The 25,588-nt window shown below is 43.7% G+C and overlaps 1 protein-coding gene across 3 annotated transcripts in view; it reads right to left on the reverse strand.

The window, feature by feature from the left end:
* The window catches only part of Ddr2 (discoidin domain receptor tyrosine kinase 2), a 133,080-nt gene extending 111,453 nt beyond the window's left edge, over positions 1 to 21,627 (reverse strand). Inside the window, exons 1-2 of one of the 3 annotated variants that reach the window (XM_031388712.1) lie at positions 21,540 to 21,627; positions 2,594 to 2,741 (exon numbers count right to left, since the gene is read on the reverse strand). The gene's annotated coding sequence lies outside the window, so the exon portion shown is untranslated. Of the gene's footprint in view, positions 1 to 2,593; positions 2,742 to 20,604; positions 20,711 to 21,029; positions 21,202 to 21,539 lie in introns of those variants that run through there. The other 2 variants (XM_031388704.1, XM_031388720.1) reach the window with 2 other exon arrangements.
* Positions 21,628 to 25,588: the final 3,961 nt, after the last annotated feature.

The raw sequence follows: 25,588 nt of genomic DNA on the forward strand, positions 1-25,588 counted from the left end.
ATTTCTAGTCTATCCTGTCACTCTGGTGGCAAACTCGTGATAGCTGTGATTAATTAGTTACTTATTACCTCTCTAATTAGTTACTTAGCCAAATCTCACCTTTTCTAAACTAACCCTGACACAACTCCTCATTCATATGATCACGGGTTCTCATTTACCTCATAACTTACTCAATAGCCAGCACATGGCTCCCAGATTTGTTTCTATTCAACCTTCACCCATTGCCACTTCCAACACCCCAGGCAGTGCTGTCTTTCTGTCCTAGAGCACATATCTTCCAGGACATGTGGGACCACTGTCTCCCATCTCAAATGAATGATGGGAAAGATTCATCTACGTCATCATGGAAAAACCAACCTGAGGTTGAAAACTCAAGGAGAAATTCTTGTTGGCCGAGTTATCAACCAGAAAGGACAAAACTATTTCAGTCTGCTTAGAGCTTAAAAGTGATCAGTTATTTACAAGTACCATGGCTACATAATCAGTATCTAAACTGAAACATGCAAGAAAAAGAGTTGTCCATAGGTCATCTGGAGCCCAAGGCTTGACCTGTGCAGCCATCTGCCTTTTGACAGTCTTACATAGGAGGTTCTGACAGCAGAAGTTAACTGCAGCCTTGGGCAATTGAACTCCTCATGTTCTGCTTGCTTCTGTGGTTAAAGAATAGGCTTCATAGCACAGAGCCTGGTCCATAGTGGACATTAGAGCTCCAAGAGAGACAATGTCAACTGCTTCAGAACTGTAGACTTTGAGATGATGGGATAATTGGTCAGCTTGCCTTCCCCTCACATCTCCTCTCTCTTCCTCTGTCTGCTCACTTTCGCCCCATGTCTTCCATTCTGATTCTGTTCTTTCTCTGGATTCTAATTTTCCCACTGTCCCTCTCCTCTATCCCGACTCCCCAACCCCAACCTACCCCCTCCTGCACCTCCCCCCAAAACAAAACAAAACAAAACAAAAAGGCTTTTGTTTGAAGGAACTTGAGATAGCTCCCAGGTACAATGCCATGGAAGAGATTGGGGGTGGAGGTCAACACACACACACACACACACACACACACACACACACACACACGACCCAAACCAAGTCTCATGTCCCTGGGCTGTGTTTAGCACATGCCTTCCATATTGAAATCATAGCTCCTGGAAGTAGTTATTTCAGATGGGAAAGGGGAAGCGCCTGAAAGGTAGAGCAGAGTGACTCATAGACAAATAACTCTGGGAAATCTAATGGAATAGAGAAAGCCCACAGTAAGTTCTGATTAGTGGCTAAGTATAGCTATGAATCACTCATTCTGAAACATCTGTCCCCTGTGAAGGCTCCAGTTAAGAGTTTATCAAAGGAAGGAAGAAAAAAGGGGGGGGGGGGGAGAGCAGAAGAAAGACTGACGTGGCAATCTGCAGAAAGACGTCATTAAACTATGACGTCACCACAGGGAGGAGGCAACAAATAGTGAGGAATTCCCTTGATCAGAAACATTAAAGTGTACATAGTCAAGAATCCCTGCAATAGAAGAAATTTCCTTGGATGGGATCTAGGGAAGGGGCACTGAATTTTTCCTGCACTCAGGAATCACTTAATCCACAGTTCCACATGCTTTGCTCCGTCATCCACACACTCAACAGTATTCCAGAGGCAGCACGGGATACAGAGAAGTCTAAGGCAACCCCCACTGAGCAGCCTCCATATACTAGGTGAAGATGCGGGCATGAAGGAAGTGATGCATCTTAGCTCAGTGAGGTCTAGAATAGGAAGGTTTCAGAATCAGGTCTAAGCCAAGGCTCTGAGTCTTCACGGAGCATCCTCCACGGGGCATCCTCCGCGGGGCATCCTCCGCGGAGCATCCTCCACGGAGCATCCTCCACAGAGCATCCTCCACGTGGCATCCTCCATGGAGCTTTCTCCTCGGAGCATCCTCTGCGTGGCATCCTCAGCGGAGCATCCTCCACGGAGCATCCTCCGCGTGGCATCCTCAGTGGAGCATCCTCCACGGAGCATCCTCCCTGTGGCAACCCCTATGCCAGGTCCTAGATATACAGCTGCAATCTCAAAAGGGACATGGTTCTGATATCAGCGAGCCCTATGTTAGAAAAGACTCAGATCTCTGAAGATTCACTGTTAGATTCATTGGTGAGATCTGACCCGCCCAAAGTGAGAATCGAGAAGTCCCGTGGAGACCAGAGGTTAAGTCCGGTAAATGGGGAAACTTCTGGAAAAAAATCTCTTCAATGTAGCATGCTTCTCTTTATGCCTCGAGTTCTGACTCAGTATATAAATCTTTGGCGTCTCTGAGGTATGTATTGCAGTTATTTATTCTTCTTCCAAAACTGGAGTATGCATTTACTGCTCTAGATCCCAGGTTTGGTGGTCCCCAATATCATTTTCTTGTGAGTCACTTCAAATTATTGTTGAAATATGGCAACTTATAACAATTATTGACATTGTAATATTAGAAACCACACCCAGGAACCTAACATTCCCTTGAGTTCTGGGATGGGTAAGTCCAACTTTAACCAAGATAGATGCGTTTCACCATGCACCACCCTGACCTCCAATCTCATATGCAGCAGAGTTTTAGCGAGTGACTACTTACATCAGCGGGTGTAGAACATTCTCTGTAGGGCAGAGTCCTCAGAAACAGGGCCCCTGCTCCTCCTCAATTATTTCAGTTTCTTTTGAAGTCAAGCAATGAGCTTCACAATGCTCTAGGGCACCAAACGTCAGGCCACTTGTAGATGTCCCTTGAGGGGAGGGGGAAAGAAAAGCAATATTTTATTGCAAAGTTTCGCTTCATTCACATTTTGTTCCTTCTTAGCAGCCCCATCCACAGTACACAGCAGAGATCCCAATCACCCTAGGCTCTGATGGGGCTGGACACATCCCAGAGAACCTCAAGGGGGTTTCAAGTCTATCTCCTGATATTGGCTGATTTATAAATTAAAACAGGGCATTTAAAATTCATTATATACTCCTTGGTGACAATTATGTTAACATAAATATTAAATGCTACAAAAAATAAACCCTTCCCAGGATGCTTTCTGAGAAGAACAACATCATTTTATATTTTTGATATCCCAAACATCTGGCTTCATCAAAAATAGCTGGACTATCATATCTGCTTCTGGATTCAATTTGTCGCAGTATCACATGTCAGTTAACCTCTGGAAAGCTCCTCCATGTACTCACAGCAGAAAGAGAGGGTGGAGAAAGCAAGAGATGTCTTGGCACTGTTAAGAAAATTACCACCTGGGCCTTCCAAATGAACTTTGAGGACTTGAAGGGATCCCTTATAGCATCCCATGCGAGGAGAAGTCTCATGTGTACCTCAGACTATCATCTTCTGCCCTGGATGCAATTGTTTATCTGTTCTGAATTGTTTTCTAGACATACTCTACATATATGTGTGTGTATGTATATATGTATTATGTATGTATGTATGCTTGGTATGAATGTACAGATTTAAGTTTATGAGGTCAATGGCACCAAACAGTGCATTTCCCTTGGTTCCTCTATTTTACAAGTTAGGGAAAATTCTAAGTTATGTTTTTTTGTAGCTGCCTTCATGATCCATTGAGTCTTAATGAATAGAAGCACACACACACATAGATACTTGTGTGTGTGTGTGTGTGTGTGTGTGTGTGTGTGTGTACCTTATGTGGTACCTATGGGTCAGAGGGGTTACAGAATGACTACATAAGTGTATTTCCTAAGAGGCACAGAATGGTCACACAAAATAAGAATAGACACTATGTAGCTAAAGACAGCTTTCTCCATCTTCTGGCTTCCTAACAGCGCACACAGCTGAAATCGTCCAACTCTGAGAAACAACTAAACTTTGCCTTAGATGCCTGTTATCTCATGGCAGGGCTTGTTACTAAGCATGCCTTAGGATTGGGGATCCTAGGCATAGGGCCGTTTACAAATAGAATCCCCTCTCATCGGCATCATGTTGATATGAAGGGAGAGCAAGGCCCTCCTTCGGAAAGCTACTTCCCTGCAGCGCAAATGGGTAATCCTGTTGGCTTACAACTTCCCTGATTTAGAAACTAAAGGAGAACCCAACTCATACAGTTAACTAGGTTTGCAGTGGATCCCTCAGATATTAAGCTCTGCACACATTGGCAGTGGCAGACATGAAGATAAGCCACTATGCTGTCATCCCTTGCAGCCTAGGGACTTCCTTTCATCTTTTAGGGATCTCAACTCAAGTAAATGGCATCAAAGAATGTCAGGCCAAGCAAGAACAGGGCTTAGGTTTTGTTGAAGATATTGTAATACAGATTTGAAGCACAAGAATTAAGAGAAAGAAAAGCACTTAACTTTGGCCGTGGGCTTCTCTAAGCCAGAGTCCCACTTCATTGTCTTTACAACTGTCACGTTTTAGTTCTAAAGCTATCATCTTCAAAGACTTGCCAAGAAACCTAACTGATATTGTGATTGTTTCCAAGAGTCACTGGACAGGATTGAGGGTTTGTTGATGAAGAAGGAAGGCATTGTTTAAGCTAATTCTTGAAATATAACTAGGACTTAGTTGTGCAAAAAGAATAGGATGAAAGGCTGAGAACGGAGCATCTGGATAGACAGGTTGTGGGCTGAGATGGTCAATGGTTGGTTAGGAGCCAGGAACAGGTAAGTAACTGGAGAGAACTGGGAGGCGGTCGAGGTCTGGAGAAGGGCTGTGAATTCTGACAGCCTGGGTGGTTCAGGCAAAGGTTGTGGGAAGCTCTGTGGGGCTGAATCTGGCATATGAATGGCTTTAAAGAGAGACAAGGAGCATAATAACCACATAGAACCTGACCTATGATAATAACAGCATCAGAGGCAAGAGATAATATAGCGTATGATAATAATGTAGACACAGTTGAGAGTGGCCCCATGACTAGAGACATGAGAGGGAAGGAGGAAGTCCCAGAAGCCTGAACTCCTAGCCCGCATGAGATCAGAAACACAATCCTTACTTTTTTGTAACTGGAAAAAGCAAAGGAAGAATTTGTTCATGAAGAAAGATTGAACATAAACAATTTTGGTTTCCTATGGAGATAAAAAGATAGATGTTACATGTAAAGAGACACGAAATTGAGCCTGGCAGTCTAGTGAGTCTGATGCTGTCCATCCATGGATGAATCAATTACCTAAGGCAAGAATAAACATTTGAAGTAGGTGAGAAGATCAAAAAAGGAGAAAACCAAGAACATTCTTAGGGTCCACTTGCACTAGGTAAGGAAAAATACCTATGTACCCTTTATATCTTCCCTGAAACCATTTAAAAACATTTAAAAACCATTTAAAAACCATTTAAAAACAGTTCTTTCTCACAAAACATCAGAGACTCTGACCCAAAAATAAGCTCCTTATTTTTGCAGATGAAGAACCCCCAGACCAGAAGGCTGCTTTCTCCAAGGTCTACACAGCATCTACACATCTATCCAAGCATCTACACAGAAAAACTGAGACAGTTTGAGTGACCATTGGAATGAGTGTTGCCTTAGCATCAAGGATGCTGTCCCACGCAGCACATGGCACAGTTGTGTGACAGAGGTCTGGGAACAAGCTCCAGACTCCCTCTGTCTCTGCTGTACCAGCCAGCGGTGTCGGGCCCAACCATGTAATCAGCTCAGGGGCTCAAACCACATCTTGCTCATCGTCTTGTCCCCATTGCCTCTCCTTCCTGTTTCCACTGCCAGTTATTACAGAGCAGAAAAATCACAGATCACTCTTTCCTCTGCATATACACATGATCTCAGACCTCTTGGAAGGACCTTGAGGAATCATATAATATTAGAAAGAAAGAAAAAAAAAAACCTACAGACACTGGGGTTGAGGGGTTTAGAGGAACCCAGTGACTTGCCCCTGGTTGTCAGTTTGTAGATTCCAGACCCAAATCCCAGCCTCTTGTTTCTTTTCATTACATACAAACTTCTAGCATTAAGAGGCTTATTTCTAAGATGTCTTCCCCAGGGCTTGATTTCTCCAAGCATCTGTGCATTCCTTTTCCCCTGGGGTGTTCCTTCTAAAAAGAGCCCCTGGTCCAGGAAGCTTGTGACATACTACAACCTACCCTCTATGATAAGTCTCTGTCTCTCTCTCTGTCTCTCTCTCTGTCTCTCTCTCTGTCTCTCTCTGTCTCTCTCTCTGTCTCTCTCTCTGTCTCTCTCTCTGTCTCTCTCTCTCTCTCTCTCTCTCTGTGTGTGTGTGTGTGTGTGTGTGTGTGTGTGTGTGTGAGTGTGTGAGTGTGGTGTGTGTGTAGGTATATTGTAATGTTCAAGTGCACACATGTGCAGGTAGGGTGCATGTAGAGGCCAGGTCAGTATTCATTGTTTTTCTTAATCATTCTCCACCCTGTCTTTGAGGCAGTCATTGAATCTGGAACTCACTGATTTGGCTAGCCTAGCTGATCAGCAAGCTCCAGGGATCCTGTCTCAGTCTCTCCAGTGCTGGGATTATAGGCATCTGACACCATGGCTAGCTTTTTACCTAGGTATTAGGAATCAAATCTGGGTTGTCACATTTTCACATCAGCGCTCTACCAATTGAGCCATTTCCCCAGTCCTTGAGGCAATGCGTTTGTTGCCATATAAAAAAAAAGAAACCTATCTAAGTCTCTCACTGGCATTTTCCAAATTCACTTAACCACAGGACTCTCACCTCTACCCCACTGCTTTGTCATCTACTAACAGGTCACAGATTTCCAAAGGTTGTACTCTGGAAAACATAAACTTCATTAGCAAGAATTCCTTTTGCTACCCCAAGCATAATGTTCCCATGGAGTGGTCTTCCTTGTGGGGACCTAGTAAGGAAGCCATGAGATGCAAGGGAAGAACAGGGAAAGAGTAAATAGAACTATGTGCGCTGCCAGCAGCAAAGGGTGAGGTGGCCACACAGTCCTCTGAAACTCTGATCTTAGGCTAAAGTCTCTCACCTCCAACCACAGGTTCTCTTGTGCTCTCGTTGGCTGATGTGAGAGTTCCCCTCTGCTCTCTGTTAGCAAAGACGCTATCGAGTCCTTCCAAGTCTGCTGTAGGTTTTCACCATCCTGATCTAAAACCTCAGGACTCAAAGTCTTTCGGGGGACCTCTGAAAGAAGCTTTCTAATGAATACCCCTACCTGACTCCTTCTTCCCTTACAAGATGCTGTCCCGTTAATCTTCTTAAAACACTGTATTTGCTTTCACAGAAAGGAAACAGTTTAAAACTCTGCAACAGCCAAGGTCCCTCACTGATGCCCTAACAGAGTGACACAATGGACTCCATTCTGCCCAGCAAGTTCCTCATCACCTCGGGCTCCCCCTTCTGCTGACACCCTAGCTGCCCACTCAGCATGACTGCTGAGCTCTGCAAGTCTACTGCCTCAGTCTCTCCAATTTCTTCTGGTTCTTACCTTCCAGCCTCCACCTGAAGCCCTGAAGGGGAACAGGGGCTTCTCCCGCTCTTACTCTCCTATGTTTGCATGTCATGCTCTTTAATGGGTTCTCGAATTTCTTGACCCCTACTAAGCTTCAGACAGGAAAACATCATGCTTCTCACATATATTTAGAAGGTATCCAGAAATTTCTCTTGGCGGACAAAAGAAAGGGTCCACATTTGTCTCATGAGTAAAAGTTAAGCGCGCAACTTTTAAAGCCTACAACACTTCAAGTCAAAACCTAGGAACACTAACTTCTTTTGAGAACGCAAAGGCATTTAGAAGAGATATTTATAGTTAAATTCACCTTAGTCTTTGAAAATAGTGAGGAGAAAAAAAATATTCTATCTCCTCTTAGAGGACCCAGGGAATTCCACTAACTTTCCTAAAGAGAGAGCAGAGCTTTCTGCCATTTCTCCACCAGCTTCTTGCTACACTCCAGGGGGGAGGGTCTAGACAGGGTGTGTCAGGTAGCGTGTCTCTAAACAGTCCAAAGAGGCTGGTCAACAAAATTCATCCCAGCAAGACTCTCCCTCTTGGCAAGCGCTATTTCCTTCCTTCGTTCTTTTAATTGTATCACTATCATTTTGTAATCAGCATGTTAATAGACAAGTGTAGATTCTTTTTTTAACAACAACTACAAAACAAACAAGCAAAGGAACAAACCCACCCTGGTACTTGAGTCATCTGCAGTCAAATGCAGTCGTTTTACTCCGAGTGTGTGTGGACCCGCCTTAAGGAGACTGCTAAAAACAAATAGTGGCCCCCTGGACACTGGGTGGAAATTTCCTATTCATTGGCTGGAGCAAAGCCTGCTATTTTTTTTTTTTTTTTAAAGCATTCCGGGTGATTGTGAAGCATATTGGAGTTTGAAAGCCAGATGAAAGACTGGCCTAGTTTTAAAAAGAAAAAAAAAAAAAAGGAAAACGTTTAGGGTTAATTGTAAAACAGCTGGGCTTAGGAATGGGAGTGCGGCTTAGCCAATAAATCGTTTGCCACACAAGCAGGACCTAAGTTCAGTGTTCAAGATCCATGTTAAAAAAAAAAAAAAAAAAAAGGTCCGCTGTGCGCACTTGTAATCCCAGTGCTGAGGAAGTGGAGGCAGGTGGAATCCTGGGGCTCTTGGGCCATCCAGCCTCATCGGCTTGGTGAACTCTAGGCCAGTGAAAGAAGAAGCTATCTCAAGAAAACTAATGGCTCTTGAAAAAGGACACCTAAGGCTAACCTCTGGCATCCACATGCTCATACGCACATGGATATGCATGCACCCCCACGTAATGAAAGACTCGCAGTGCATAAGGAAGGCATCCAGAGGATAAGTAGTTGGCGACATCTGTATAATGCCGTGAGAAAAAGACAGGTTCAAATTCTACATAAGCTACTTGCACATCATGTGCCTGACTTTTTCTAAGAGTCCTATGTCCCAAGGCAAAACAGAAGTCCCCATCTTGCCATCCCCCTCGGTTTCCGAGAGACTCTTTATGGGAAGTGCTTGAATTAACCTCAATGCGCAACAGCACTAATCAATTATTAGCAGCACTGACTAATTATTAATGAGACTCGAAAGAAGATCAAAAAAAGGCTTCCCGGAACGTCCCAAGCCCATCCTATTTTGCTTTTCTGCTGCTAGGATAAAGCAATAGCCAAAAGCAACTTGGAGAGGAAAGGGTTTGCTTAGCTTAGAGTTCATGCCCCATCCCTGAGGGAAGGCTGGGTAAGAACTCAAGGCAGGAGCAGCGAAGCAGTCACTGATCCTGAGGCCATGAAGGAATGCTGCTTTCAGGCTTGCTTTCTCTCTATGGCCTGCTCACCCTGCTTTCTTATACAACGTAGGACTACCCACCCAATGGTGGCACCCAATGGTGGCACCACCCACAGTGTGCTGGGCCCTCCCATGTCAATAAAGAATCAAGAAAATTCTGCACAGACATTCTTCCGAGACACCGTGATGAAAACATTTTTTTTTTTCCCAGTGGAGGTTCCTTCTTCCCAGATGGCCAGCTTGTGTCAGGTTGACAGGGACTAGTCATTACAGAGCCCTATATTAGTTTTCTTGTAATAGGTTGTTGTCAATGTATTCTTGAAGACCACGAGATTCCTAGAATTTGTAAAATTACTATATCTTCAATTCTCTAGCTTGACTTTTTAGTATAAGAGGTAGCTAGGTGGTGGCATCCGTTCAGTCTTAGCACCTAGGGTTTCATTTATGTTTACAATTGTATAAACATCAAACAAAAGCCAGATCAAACCAATCTGTAAAGAGAAGAAGTGGTGGGGAAACTGAGTCTCTGCTGGGCATGAGGCAGATGCGAGCTTTGAAATCTGACATCCTACATGGCAGCGTGTACTAGCTTATAAGCAGAGAGCGAGAGCGAGGGCAGAAACACAACACACACAGTAGAATGATTTTGTCTGGTGTCTATTAGTAATGGGGTTAAATGCACTTTCGGTACCAGTTTTAAAGTCACCACGATGTTAACCTTGTCTTCATGTGAGTAAGCAATTGTGATTCTTTTTCTTAATGGTCATTGGAATCTCCCAGAAGATATACTGCAGACCTTCCCATGAAAAAGTGTCCAGGAAGAATTTACCAAGGAGGAAAACCTTACCTTGAAGATGGGCATGGCTATCCCATAGACTGAGGTCCCGGACTGAATTTAAAAAGAAAAATGGAATAAGCAGATGACCAGCTGTGGATCCAGTGTCCACAGTAGCTGCCTCACACTCCTGCACCGACCACGGAGCCACACTCCCCACCATGCCTGCCCTGCCCTCTGCTATGATGCTCCATATCCACTAACTGTGAGCAAAAATGAGCCCTTTCTTTGAGATTTTTTTGGGGGCGTGGGTATTTGGTCACAGAAATGAGAAGAATAATTAATACAGCAATTTAGTAAGTGGTCAAGTGATATCCTTTAAAACTAACACTTGATGATTAACTGCTACTGCATTTTGGTTGAGATCCAAGTTTTCTGAGTTTATAAACCCTCGAGGCTAAGACAGTTTATTCAATGGGCCTACATGAGCAAGCCTTCTCTGCATAAGTATTAATATATTTAAACAGTAAACCCAAGTTACAAGTAAAAAGCTATTCAGTTCCAGCCACTCACTTCCTCACTCATGATGAATTCAAACAGAGCCCCCGTCATCTGTCACATTACAACCAGGCTCTTACTTGAATCTGATTTCACTAATTATTTGATTTCACCAATAAATTGACTTTAGCTTGCACTAATAAATTTATTTTAGATTTATAGTTGTCTATGAGCTATAAGTACTGGAAGTGTCCTAGTTTCATATTTATACATTTCAAACCTATTTTAAAATTTTTAATCATATCTGCATGAGTGTTTGCCTGCCTGTGTGTATATACACCATGCGAGACCTTGGTGCCCACAGAGGCCAGAATAGAGCGTTGGAAGCCCCAGAACTGGAGTTACCTATGCTTGTGGGCTGCCATATGAGTACTAATAACTGAACTCATGTCCACTATCCAGCCATCTATCCAGCCCCAGATTTATACATGTATTAATAACACATTAATAGCTGATCACCTGAAAAGCTGAATTGTTTCTTATAAACTAGATTCGCATAGTATTCATGTAGTGATGGCAAATGGACAGTCCTAACAAAATACTTCTTGAGAACCACATCTACTCTTCTGTTGACCTATGAGAAGGTTCTGTCTCTCTTCATTAAAACATAATATTGTTTTAATATTTTATAATATAATAATTTTAAAATATTCACAAAGACACCAGGATCTTTCTTCAATTGCTACAGTTTATAAGAAATAGAATTTGAACCCAGAGCTCCCTACAGCATGCTCAACGCTGAATTCATTTCCACAGGACCTGACTCCTGATCTGCAGCATAGGCAACAAACAGACATTGAATTCTTTTATGTTCTATAAAGCAGAATTAGGAGGCCTGCATCCCTCCTGTTTAAGAAATGTCCCAACAGGTCAGAACTGTGGTAGGCATATAAAAAGCCTATTTTAAGGAGCCAGTTAAGAACTCGTTTATGGGTTTTTGCAAAGAGTGATTTACAGAGACCACCTAAGATACGTATGGTCCTTGCTCAACTGGATGATCCTGACAAAAATTAGAGGAAAAATAAAATCCTTGGAATTCCAATAAATAAGATCTCAGCTACATACATGTAATAGTTGTGCAGCTGTGTCTTCATGGGGGACTCCTAAAGCGGGATCTGTCTCTGACTACATTGCCTTTGGATTTGGGTCCCTTTCTAACATCCATAGAGGAAGATTTGATGTGCCTGGTCTTACTGCAACTTCATATGCCAAGGCTAGCTGATATCTATGGGAGGTCTCCCCTTTTCAGAGGACAAGGAGAGGAGAGTTAGCTGGGAGGAGAGGAGGGGAGAGGAAGCTTCAGTCCAGAAGTAAGTAAATAATTTTATATATACATATATACATATATATATATACATATATATATATATATATATATGAATGACTGAGCTACATGGACAATCTGACACTGGAGCTTGCATTTTAAGGAGAGAACTTTTTAGCTGAGGGGCAGGGCTATCCAGAGAGTAGCCCACGTGACTCATGGTTTTACTGTGGAGTGACTCTGGGTATGGATACTGGTTCCAGAGAGCGATTAGCAGAACCAAACTGGAAAATGTCGAGATTTTGTAATGTTCTTTATAGATATGAACATTATGTTTTTACATCTACTTATTTATTGTGGGTATGCTTGTGTCTATATGTGCACATATGTGGGCCACAGCACATGTGTGGTGGTCAGAGGCAACCGGAGAGAGTCGGTTCTTTCCCTTCACTTGGGAGGGTCCACAGGGAACTAACGCTAGTGGTCTGTTTTGGCAACAAACAGCTTCCCATGCAGAGCCATCCTGCCAGCCCATAAAAGAACATTTTAAGAGCAAAGATTGTGACAAATAGTTGTACATAGTCTCACTGTTAAAAGTTTGCAAAGTTAAAATCTGAATTGTAGCCTATTTACCCTTGGTCTACTACACTTTCAACTATAAGATGATATTAAGTGAGATTATCTGTCTGTTGTTATAGCTAAAATAATGCAAATAATGGCTGTTTAAGTAATAGTTGTCATGTGACAAGAAGATTCTTATCTTATCAAATATCCCCTGGAGTGCTTGAATACTTTTGATGAATCAATAATCTTTAAAGTTTCTGTTTCACATAGCTTTATTAAGTAAAATAATGATATTCAATTTTAAAATGCAAGTGTGTTACAATGATGTTATCGGAGACACATAATCAATTTATTTTGAAATAAAAATAACTCCCAGCTATTATTATATCACAATACTTTCCTTCAGATAAGAAAGAGCTAAAGATAGAATCGTAGTGTTAGTACTTATTGGCTTGGAAGAGAAATGTATTCTTAGTTCTAGGTTACAGAGAAACTGAGCGAACACTGGGGATGTTCCTCATACGCTGCCTGCCCTCAAGCTGCCTTTCGCCTCTGATGCTATCAGTGTGGCTCCCCACCCAGGTACATGCCACTTCTACCGGAGGATATCTTGGCTACCTCAGATTTGGACAATGATAAATAAAGCTACTGTGAAAATTAATATGCAGTTTTGTGTGATCACCGTCTCTCAATTTATTTAAGCAAAAATTAGAGTGTGGACATGCTACAACCTACAGTGAAAGTATATGTAGCTTTACAGGTGTGTGTGTGTGTGTGTGTGTGTGTGTATGTGTGTGTGTGTGTGTATGACGTGAACCTAACCTAATTCCTTCATGGTCTGTGCACTTGAATGCCTTCTCACCTGCTCACCTGCCCTCCGTCTCTCTTGAAGTGTGTAGTTCAAGTACTTCATCCTTTTTATAAGCAGCTGTCTGTTTGCTTCACTGCTGAATGTTTCTTTTCTTTGTGTTTCTTAGATCATGCCTTTTGCAAACATTTTCTCCCCTAATCTGTGGCTGATATCCACATCTATCTTGACATTGTCTTTAGCAAGAAGGAAGTTATTGATTTTAATGATGTGTAGCTTATCCACTATCTCCTTCTTGTAGTTTCAGATGTGCAGTTGGGTCTGAGAGACTCTTGTTGACTTTTGTGAAGGATGGCAGTGGTTGTGTAGATTCATTGTGCTTGCTAAGGAAAAAGACTTCCTTGTCTTTGCTGTATGGCTCTTCCTCCGTTGTCCAAGACTCTCTGGATGCATTTGTGTTGGTTTATTAGGGCTCTCCATACTATTACACACAACGATTCATCTGCCCTTTGCTAGTACTGTAGCTTCATAGAGAACCCTAATCATCAGGTACCACCTCTCCAACCACATTCCTTTAGCAATAAAGAGTCAGCTCGGCTGGCTATTCTGATTCTCCCATAAACATTATTTTAATGAAGCAGAGTATCACTATATGTTGGCCTTGAACAGGATCCTCCTGCCTCAGCCTTCCTATTGCCAGGATACTGATCTATACTACCACACACTCAGGACTCCACCATAAGCGTCACCTTCAGTTTATCAATTTATTTTGAAATAAAAATAACTCCCGGCTATTATTATATCACAATACTTAAGTCCGCAAAATAACTTGCTAGGGCTTGGGTTGGGAATTGAAATTTTCTTAACTTAGGAAGGCAATTCGTTTCTGTAGAAAGGGTACATCATGACTCGACCAAGGCTAGCGAGCAGCCATCTCTATTTCTCTTTAATGTCTTCCCATGCTATTTTTACATTATCATCACCTTCTTAATGTTAAAGCTATATGATCCACACATCCTAAGATTAGAAAAGTGTCTGAGCCAGGTGTGGCAGTGCACACCTAATCTATATAGTTAAGTTCCAGGCTAGGCTAGCCTGGGTTACAGAGTCAAAGTCTGACTCAACAATGAGCAAGCAGGCAGAGCTGCACCTGGTCACCCATGAGAGTTAATGCTTCTTGAGAGAATTTAATTTCCATCCTCAGTTCATTATATTGGCTGGTGCCCTGTAAGGATCTTTGCAACCCTGACGTACCCTCTAAGTTCTCTTAGCTTCTGTGAAGCTACAGGATGGCAAAGCATTTAGCTGCAGCTCCCATGAGGACAGGCAGGGTGTGAGTTCCTTTTACAAACCAAAGTCCTAGTTCATTTTACTCCCGGTAAGCAATGTGAAGGGCGCATATTGGAGTGATGGTGCTTTAAATCTTCCAGAATCACACATACAATCACACACGTACATAATGGCACATACACACAATCTCACACACACAAAATCACACACACACACAATCACACACATGCATAATCACACACATACAGTCACACATATACACAATCACATATATATACAATCACACATACAATTACACACACAATCATACACATATACACATAATCACACACAAAATTACACACAATCACACATACACACAATCCACACATACACATATACACATACAATCACACACAATCACACACGTACTATCATGCACACATAAAATCACACACACACACACACCTTCTCTTGACTTGCCATGAACTGTGTGGTTTATTTTCAGTCTTTGGTGCAGACGTGGAATAATAAGCATGACTTGATGCTGATGGAGACAGCACAATCAATAAGGATGATGAGGAGCCCAGCACTCCCCATGCTCCTGCTCAGCCCGCCACCAGCCAAGGCGCTGGCCCTATGGGTAGTGATTTGCTTGTGTAGCTTAGGCACTGCTCTGTATTGCTTTTGAGATTTTCTTCTGTCACTGCTGAGTGTGTCTGTGTCTCCTACATCCTAAAGACAGATTATCTTTGACGTCTAGATCCTTCATCTGTTGATAACGAGCATTAGTAGATACCTACAATGTGCCAGCCCTAGCACTGCCAGGCAAGAACTAAGGGCACAGCAGCTGTTTAAATAAACAGGACTTTAAACTTTGAACACGTATCATTACACATGGCTCGAAAGAAATAAATGTCATTTATTTCTTTTATCCTTCTGTAATAACTAACAGAGAACATGAAATGTGTAATAAGTACATATTGAATGGTTGGTAAAAATAAAAAATACCAATGCAAGATGTTGCCAGCAGGGCAACCAAGTGGAGAATGGAGGGTTAGGAGAACTTGATATTCTGTTCTCAATTACTCTGTAGAGCTAAAGTTGCTATAAAATATAAAGCCTATTAATTTTTGAAGGAAATTGTGAAAAATAAAACACAAACCTTTCAGTCTTTTTGTAACACATCTGGCTCTCCTATCACGTGCGGGAACCATTTCTGAATAACTATTGCTGAATTATTTAATCATTCTTCAGCAAACCTGAAAGCACAAAATCTTATTACCTAACCCTGAATAACAATTTTCCAAATCAGCTTTTGTCCAAATACAGGTGATATGCCCCAGAGCCTAAAGCAATGGCTGTCTAAAGACATGAGGGACCAGGCAGTGTTGATGGCCCAGAGCCTAAAGCAATGGCTGTCTAAAGACAGGAGGGACCAGGCAGCGTTGATGGCCCAGTTGGCACAGTGCTCCCTGCACAAGCATAATGACCTAAGTCGAATGGCCCAGAATCCTTCTTTTAAAAAGAGAGACTGGCATGATTGTATGTGCTTGCAATTCTCAGTCCTGGGGAGGAAGAGACAGGCAGACCTCTAGGGCTCACTGGCTGGCCAGGCTAGCCTACTTGAGGAGAGAGATATTTACCCACACATGAATACGGACATACATATAGAAAGAGAGAGGGGGGAGGAGGGAGGGAGGGAAAGAGAGAGAGAGAGAAAAAGAAAGAAAGAACAAAAGAAAGAAAGAAAGAAAGAAAAACAAATTATTATAACCACTAAAACGTAGAACTGAGAGGGTAGATACCAAATAAATATTTGCTGAAGAGTTACTAAATCAACAGAGAAAAAGAAAATTAGGGTAGATGATACCAATGCTATACAATTTATAATAGGTAGGAATATGCTTTTTATACATTAATTAACATTTTCATAAAATACACCCGTGGCTTTTGAAAATGACACTATTTGGGAAGAAAAGGCTAATGAGAAGCTTTTTGCCTCGGACAAGATAATTCAGAGATTATCTGTTTCATGTTTTATAAATTCCTAATATTCTCCATTTAAAAAGAAAAATTAAAAAGCGCTAGATTACTCCATCTCCCATCGCCATTTATTCCAGTTTCCTATGCCATTAAGACTCTAAACATGGAGGCTGGAGAGGTGGCTCAGTGGTTAAGAACACTTGCTGTTCTTACAGAGGACCTGAGTTCAGTTCCCAGCACCTACATCAGGCAGTGCATTACTGCCTGTAACTCCAGCTCCAGGGGATTCAATGACCTCTTCTGGTCTCAGTGTTTATATTATACAGACATGTACACACATACACACACAGTACACATACACACTGTACACACTGTATACATGCATACATACACTGCACACACTGTACACACATACTGTACACACACTGTAGACATACACTGTATACACACACACACACACACAAATATTAGGGTTATTTTTAAGTCTTTACAAAAGACCCTAAACAAATCTTCAGCAAATTTTACTGGACAGCTTCCTATGAAAGAAACCAAAGAGCATCCCCACTCACCATCATTGTAGAAACAATGCTTTCCAGCTTCCGCTACTTTATCTGACCCGCTCCTCAATGAGAACAAAAGTGGATGAGCAAGATAAGACTTCCCAGGTAAGGCGTGGGAAAATCATAGTGTTGAGACCAAAGCTTCATAATATGACAAGACAACCACCTGGCAAGCTCTTCTCAGCACATGCCCCTCCCTCCTGCCAGTCTCACACTGTAGAGACACACCAGGCCGCATTAACCTCTGAGTGGCAAGTTTAAAGGGCTCATCAAAGATGGAAGGCAAGGCTTGAAACACAGTGACAAAAATGTACTGTCAACAGAGCTTAGCTTCCAGAAGAGCCATAGAAGCGCAGCCTTGTGGGAACAGTCTAAACTCATCTTTGCAACATCTTTATTTGTACATTCATCTTCCAGGCCAGGAAAATACTCAATGCTGCCCTTCCCCTGTGTTTACACAACAAAGTGAGAGTCCGGCTAGCATGTACACAGTATGTCAAATGACAGCATTCCGCATCTCTGAAGAATTACAGAAAGTTGGAAACGTTCAACGGTTCCATGTAAGACATTTAAGAACAGAATACAAAGTTTAGAACGGGCATCAAAATAACAGAATTGTTTATAACCAAATTATTTATAAAGCATGCAGCCTTGATTGTAATATATTCAAACGTAGGCAAAAACGATGAATAAGAAGGACAGCTGAAAGTCCCTTAGTTTCACCATCCGGTCATTGGAGTTCCAGTAAATATCACTGGACAGTTATCTAGATGTCTTTGTTGAGCTGTTATTTTCTTAAAAAAAAAAAGATTAAACATAATTGAACTGAAATGCCTTAGACTCATGCCAGCATAAATACTTATCTCTGCCTCACATTAGAATGACCTGGGTGACAAACTACCCACTCTCATTTTCCACCTTTGTCCTTAAGGCCTACCTGGGGTTCTGAATTACTGCTGAGCCAGTCTATTCCAACATCACCTTCTCAGCTGCAAGGACACCCTGGGAAGATTTTAATCCCGTGGCTGAATTCAGAGCAACTCTGGGACGCCTGGGAATATTGGACACACTCATGGCCTGGTGGGGAAAGAGTCGACCAATTCATATGTTGTACAGCTGTCAGCAGGCCAAGCACATAAAGAATCCAGTGTGTCTGTACTGCAGACAAGTCCGCATTGATGTGAGCCAGCACACGCGAGCATGTCATGGTAATCCATGGTTAGCTGGGCCTTGGTTTGGCTTATGTGTTTGAGGTGCTATAGAATACCAGAAGGTACATCTTCCAAAGGAAGTTGAGATGGATGTCTGAATTAGAGATAAATGTATGTGGCATGGCATGGATAGGCAGGAAGCACTCTGACTTTATTAGAACATCTGTTAAAAATGCTATTGTGTGGAAAGGTTAGAACGAAAATTCCCTATGGGAAATACAGATCCAAATGGCTCCCATTCCGGGAAGTGACTGTGTAAGGCTGGAAGAAAGGAGTGTAGGGAGGCTATGGAGGAGAGGCAATGAGGGACTTTCTCTGGATAATGCTTCTGCTTTGCCCTTGGACAGGAAGGCTGTTGATCCTAGGATCCTAGAAACACCTTCTCAACTTCTCAGATTTGTGACACTTATAGAAGCAACTGGATCTTAAGCAGAAGCAGAGGCAGAGGCGTCCACAGGCTAGCCTTCAACTCCTACTTCAGGAGCACTGCAAGTTTTCTGACTGCAGGCACAGAGCAGGCCATGTGACATGGAGAAGATGAAGGGAGATGCACTTGCCAGTGAGAATATGTTCCTGGGCTCAGAACCTGTCCTCAGCTGGCTACAAAGCTCCTCCTGATTAAACCTTGCTCATTCAGAGACAGTACAGATCCAGAGACGCTTAGCGTAACCTATGGACCTTCATCCTGCTCCACTTTGGACAAACCAGACCTAAGCATGAGAACCTGAGGTCAGTCTACTGAAATGCACAGTAAAATGTCTGGTGAAGGCCTACACTCAGAATCCAACAGCACAGAGGCCAAGACAGGAGGGTCCCTGGAGCCCAGGGGCTAGTCAGCCTAGCCTACTGAGTGAGTCACCAAGGGATCCTATCTCAAAAAAAACAAAAACAAAAACAAAAACAAAAAAACAAGGGAGTTGGCTCCTCAGGAATGAGACCCGAGGCTGACCTCTGGTCTCCACATACACAAACACACCTGCACATTTGCGCCTGTACACACATGTGTGCATGTATGCACACACCACACAAAGAGATGGGAGTGAAGATAGAGCTCCAATCCCATTTCAGAGCTTTGCACACCGTCTCACGGGTCTGCACCAACTGCCAGACCCAGCCTGACAAAGGCCGATTCCCAGGACATTCAGTCCCATTTCATTACAACCATAAGAGCTGACCTAATGAAGCCCTTCTTAGCCTCCAGAATGCATTCATGTCCGAGTCTAAAACAGTAAAACTCACGAGTATTCTTATGTCCAGGTAGTGAACACAGAGGCTAAAGTGCAGAAAGCAGGAAAAAGTAGAGACAGAACCTAACCTGGGTCTACCAACTCTAAAAGTCCCAGGTTCTCTGCATCACAAAGCTAAACAGATAATCCAGTACCTGGAACTTAACCTCCATCTGATACCTGGGCAAGGGTTTCTCTGAGCTCAGATGCAAACTGTTCCCTTAGGCTGGCCTGGGTACCTCCTGGTCACCCAGTGAAACATGGAGTTTAATTCCAAAAGGAAGCAAGCCCACATGCAGAGTGGGAGACAGGAGAACTGCCCGCGGCGAGTCGCAGCACTGGACTCCGGATGTAACAACTTTTAAGCGCATTTAGTTGTGCTTCCTTGAACAATTAATTCCACTTCTCTGCCTTAAAACCTTTTCCAATAAGACAGGAATGATGCCTTCCAGAACTGTGGACAATCAATCAAATAACAGGTAAATGTCTGGAGGCTGGTCAGAGCAAGGACTCAAATGTGAATTTTTTTTTTGTTTCATTTTGCACACACACATGCGCGCACACACACACACGTGCACACGCGTACACCAACACACACACACACAAAGGCCACCAGCTGATGAGCCGCTTCTACCATCTTTTTAATTGCTGATAAACAGTCTTGAGATGACTTGCCCCATTGTCTCTTCTAAATCTTAAAAAAATAAGCCTGGAGGCAGAAGTGTGGAGTGCCAAAGGCACTAGGGCCGTGCTATGGAGTCTCCAGTCTGTGTAATGAAAGCGTTAGAAGCGGCAGCGGCGATTGCAAAGACCCCCTTTTCCAGACTCCGCCCGAGGCGACTAGGGAAGGATGCGACCAGTTAAGATGGTGCTAAAGGCCGGGCTGCCTTGAGTCCTTGAGACTCGCTTCAAATGGCTGACCTGAGTACTATGCCACTTGGAGAGAACGCTGTCCCTTAGATGGATAGGCCAGAACTCTGGATCCCAACTGCAAACAACCTGGGCCTTCTGATAACAAAAAGAAAAGCACCTAGCTCCAGGGAGAAGGAGTCTGGGAAGTGATTGCTTCTTCGTGTCACCTACTACAAACTCTCCAGGCAGCCGGCCTTCCCGCCCAGCCACCCAAGACCAAAGCTGAAGCCACCCCTCATCCCAAGCCCTCAGCCACAGTCGCCCTTCCCACAATTAAATCACAAAAGGTTCCGGGCCGTGTTCTCACCAAAACTCAGGTCCCTCAAACACCACCACTCAAAACCTGAAGACACAGCTCCTGGCTCGCCTCTCTCCAGCAGCCCGACTCTGCGATCGGCCTGTCTTGCCTGCCAACATTTCCAACTCCGCTAAAACTGTTTATTGTACCGTGCAGCTGCTATGGAGTCCTGTAACTTCGCTTCGGCCTTCTTTGGTTATTGGCGCCTAGTCTTCCCTCCCTGACACAAATCCAGACCCCAGAACATGAGATCTGCCTTGGTCCTGAGTCTTGGAGAGCCCAGCTCCCTGCCCTTCTGTCCCTGATTCAAACTGCCCTCTGCCGCTTTTTAAAACTTTTCCTGACACACCAAGAGAAGTCCACTTAGAACTTTCATTTTTAGAAAAGAAAAAATGAAAGGGGGGGAGGAGGGAGGAAAGAGCCACATCACTTACTTCCAGTCCAGGGACGCCCAGGTTTGAAAAGAAGAAAACGGTTATAATCCAGTAGGTTCCCCAACCCAAAAGAAGAATTTCTCGTGAACCACTTCTTTTTCCACTTTGCCGGTGAAGGAGCCCCGTGGTAGGCATACATCCACAGGCTGATGCAAGATGCCTTTGAGAGAAACCTCACATTCTGAGGATTCCTGGGCCTGCGCCAAGGATCCCAGCATCCAATATATTGCACATTTGCTTTCAATTAGGAAGGGGGTTGGGGAGGGAAGAAGGCAAGTCACCAATCAGAGCCGCTTTCTGTTTAAAGACTTTCTTTCTGACCCAAGGGACCACGAGCAAAGCTATAATTTACAGCAAAACCCATTCATAGAAGAAAAATATGTCTAACCATAGACTTAAAGATGCAGCTCCCTTCTGCCTTCTTGCCACCCGTGCCTCTCCGTGCCTTTCCCCTGCGTCTAAGACACGATTCCCATGGCGGGATACTCCCCCCCACCTCATTTTTCTTACTTGAGTTGGAAGCTATATAAGCACAACACCAGGTTTGGAGTCTCTTGTGATTCTCGTTTCCTGGACAGTTGAGTCACACACATGGAGCTGATCTTTCGTATTTTGGCCATGAGAGCTGAGCTGAGCTGAGCGCTGAGCCCTCCTCCAAAAAGTTTGTTTTAATCTCTTCCCCTCACTGAGAGAGAGAGAGAGAGAGAGAGAGAGAGAGAGAGAGAGAGAGAGGAGAACCTAGATGCTCTTAGCATCCAGAATTTCTACTTTTTTTTTTTTAATTCAATCCTCAATTGGAGTCTGTTTCTACCCTGGATTCCTGCTGTTAAATGAAAACACAAGGACTTTCTAAAAAAAAAAAATTTTTTTAATTCTCTTCTAATCTCCCTGCCCCCCACCCTCCTTTCCGTGGTGGCCAGAGTGAAAGAGACATCATGTGAAAGTAATATGTAGCCAACAGGGGAGGAACCCCTGCTGGGCTGTCCAAATGATAGCTAATAATCCTGTCCACCCACCCAGGTTCTGCTCTTAACTCTTCAGAGCCCGGAGCACTCTTGACGAAGCCTGGGGACCTGGAAGCCCTGATTCCCTTGTGGAGAGTGACCACTGGGTGAGCTGGGCCAGTAAGTGGAGGGGGAGGCAGATGGCCCAGGTTAGCTAGGAAGACAGCCTTCTTTTGAGAGCTAGCCTCCTTCCTCACAATGACACCTCGTCCTGTGGGCTTCTGAACAATCAATCACTGAGACTCTTCCCTGCCTGCCTTTGAGGAGGCAGCCTCAGAGAAGAGCAGTGGGAGAGGTGGAGCTTCTAGGGGGCAGGTCCAGCATACCTCAGTGAGTGTGGCACTTGGCTTCCCTCAGGAGGCTGGTGACACATGGAAAGCCCCAGTTGGGCTGGCCACGAAATTAAGATCTCTACCGTCAGTGGTGAGTCACCCGAGGGTCATAAGCCCACCACACGCCAGAGAATTAGAAAGCTACCGTGAAAGTCATGATCCATGATGGAGGAGGCACTGGGAATGAGGCTGCTGTGCCGGGGCCAACCACACAGGCAACCGAGGCCAGCAAATACAAGCGGAGGGAAGGAAACTAGAATGAAGGTTATCTTTACGAAGATAATGGAAGGACAGAGATGACTCTCCTGAGAGGATCCTTCAAGGAATGTAGGGCATATGGTATCAGGTGTGAGGATGACCAAAGCCAAGATAATTAGCACAGCGTCCTAACTATCTATAAACCATTGGTCAGACGCTTCCCCGTGTGCTTGCCAGCGACATCCACGGACGTCTGGCCGAAGACCTATGCTTAGAATCTGCCGCCCCGGGGTGGATGAACCATGTTTGGCGAGGTCACGAATTAAAGCTGAGAAGCAAGGGAATCACTTTGCAAAGACAGAACCTAATAAAAGGCAGGCACCTGGCAATACGGGTCCTCTAACATCAGAGTCTATATGATGCTTCTCCATAAGCCAGACTGCTTGCTTATGTATATAATTATTCTTGAGCCAACATCATTGCCTTCCAAACCCAGATCCCCTGGATCTGTCTGAGGATGGATGGACAGCACCGTCAGGAGTTTGTGTACAGACCACAAGGACTTCTGGGGAAGGGTGGACAGACTAGGGAGAACCGATGGGGCTTTGAAAGGGGCAAGTCCAGGACTGGGAGAACTGGGCTGATAGGTAAAGTCCTTGCCACAGGAGTGTGAAGACTGAGTTTGCATGCCTATACCCATATTTAAAAGAAAAGAGCTGGAACTGCCTATATGCATGCAGAAAGGCCTGTGCAGACAGAAGGATCCCTGGGGCTTAGTGGCAAGCCAGCCTAGCTGAATCAGCAAGCCCCGGATTTAGTGAAAGACCCAATCTCAAAAAAAAAAAAAAAAGTGAAGCGTTATTGAGAACGAAACAAGACATCAACCTCTGGCCTCCATACCAGCATTCACACATACCCATGCATATGCATGAACACACATACACACACACATACAAACACACACACACACACACACACACACACACAATGAGGAAATGTAAGCCCAGCCAAGCTTTGCCAAAGGTAAGAAGTAGCTCAGAGAGAGAGAGAAAAAAAGAAAGAAAAAGAAAAAAAAAAGGATCTGACTGTCATTCAAATAGTACATCACCCTAAATTACTTGTTCAGGTTGGTTTGAGCCACATTGCGAATTCTAAAAATTGGATGCTACCAGAACCAGCGCGAGGAAAAGCTAAAAGTAAGATTTCACTGAAATACTTAAGAGTCATTTATATAGCACATGGGGGGAATTGTTTTTAAGATTTTTTTTTATACACGTGAATGTTTTGCCAGCTGTTTGCCTGTGAACCACATGTGTGCCTGGCACTCTCAGGTATCAGAAGACAGGGATTGGGCCCCTGGAACCGTGCTGGGATTTGAACCTGAGTCCTCTGGAAGAATAAGCGCTCTCAACACAGAACCAACTCGCCAGTCACAAAGGGAATGAGATTTGGGCCTCTGTTTCCCAAGAGCTCTCAGGTGGAGCAGTGAGAGCTGGGCCTCTTTAGCATTTGGAGAGTCCTTGAGGGACAGGGAAGGAAAGAGACGGTAACTGTTAGTCAAAAGCTACGAGCACCAACTCACGGAACACGAAAGAAAATTCCCGAGGACTTGCAAACCATTAAGCAGTTTTTTGAGCAACACTGGAATTCCTAATGCTATGGGAACAGATGTGGAGAAATAATGCTTTATTACCCTTTTGTGTGCAGATTTTACCCCCCTGGTTTGTTTGGCCTGGGCAGCATGAGTCATCGCCATCAGAATTATTCATATTCCGTAGAAGGTAATATATCTTAGTTGTGAGCGCTTTTTGACACTGAAAATGAATTAACTGAGAAGCAATACGGAATTCCATTAGTAGGGTCTTACTAAAAATAGAACCTCTCTCTGTGGAAAGGTGAGGATACAGTGGTCCAGGTGAGGGTATAAGTCAGGGTAGAGTACTTGCCTAACCATAGGCAAGACCCTGGGTTCAGTCCCTGGCACTCTCCCCCAAAAGCACCAACTAAGGTAACATGCAAATGACAAATGACTTTTCAAGAACTTACCTGTATCTGAGATCTGGGTAAACAGGAGTGTTGAGACTGAAGTAACCATGGTAACTGTGGCTTTTCACCTGGCACTACGTAGGGTCGGACACTCTGATGCTGCAAAAATCGAAGGGTGTTTAAGATATCCTTAAAAGGAAATGAGTTTCACGGAAATGTCTGCCAGTGGCCAAGTCCCTGCTCCTCTCTGCCTTCTTTTTCTTTCTGTTACATGCATTCATTTCCTCCCCTCCCCTGCAGCAAACCAACGGGTTTCCTTCCCACACATATTTAAAGGTGGAAACCCTCAAATTGTACCTTAGTTGTAAAACGGATACGTCTTCACTCCACTTAAACATGGCTAGATGAGTATTGGAAGCCTGATTCTAGAGCCTAGGCGTGAAGAATTTGCTTCTTCAATCAGGCATGCTTCTTATGTTCATCATCCACATTTGCAATCAGGCGATGGGTAATGCACTAGGAATCCTGCTTGAAGGGTCCACACTCACAAGGAAATCAATTACCAGGAAATAGTAGATAGAGTAAGCAGACCACCAAACTCTTAACTATACCAATAATTTGTAAAGACTGACAACGCCTAGCTTGGGAAAACTTTATACCCCGCCAACATGGAAACAGAGAACATTGCATACAGTAGAGTCAGGTGAGAAAGACCAAAGGGAATACTGGTTTTCTTAAAGGCAGGATGGTCTAAATATCTAAGCAGCTACACTGACTGGCTTCAGTTTCCTCAGGGGAGTTTGCTCATGGTTAACAAATTTGTACAGGCTTAAGGATTATCTATAGATCTGTATACATCAAAGCATGGATACTGTCTATCCTAAGGTAAAGTTCTTCACAGATTGATCTAGCTGTGAAATTGTTCCCTTTCTCGCCTGAGTCTTTAACTCTGGGTGCTCACAGATGTTCTTCTCCTTAATGGGAAATGATTTGAATTCAGATACCGGGAGGGAAGCAACACCTTGTACAAGTTTTTTTT

The sequence above is a fragment of the Mastomys coucha genome, unplaced genomic scaffold (genome assembly GCF_008632895.1).
Source record: "Mastomys coucha isolate ucsf_1 unplaced genomic scaffold, UCSF_Mcou_1 pScaffold1, whole genome shotgun sequence".
In the NCBI taxonomy this organism is placed as follows: Eukaryota; Metazoa; Chordata; class Mammalia; order Rodentia; family Muridae; genus Mastomys; species Mastomys coucha.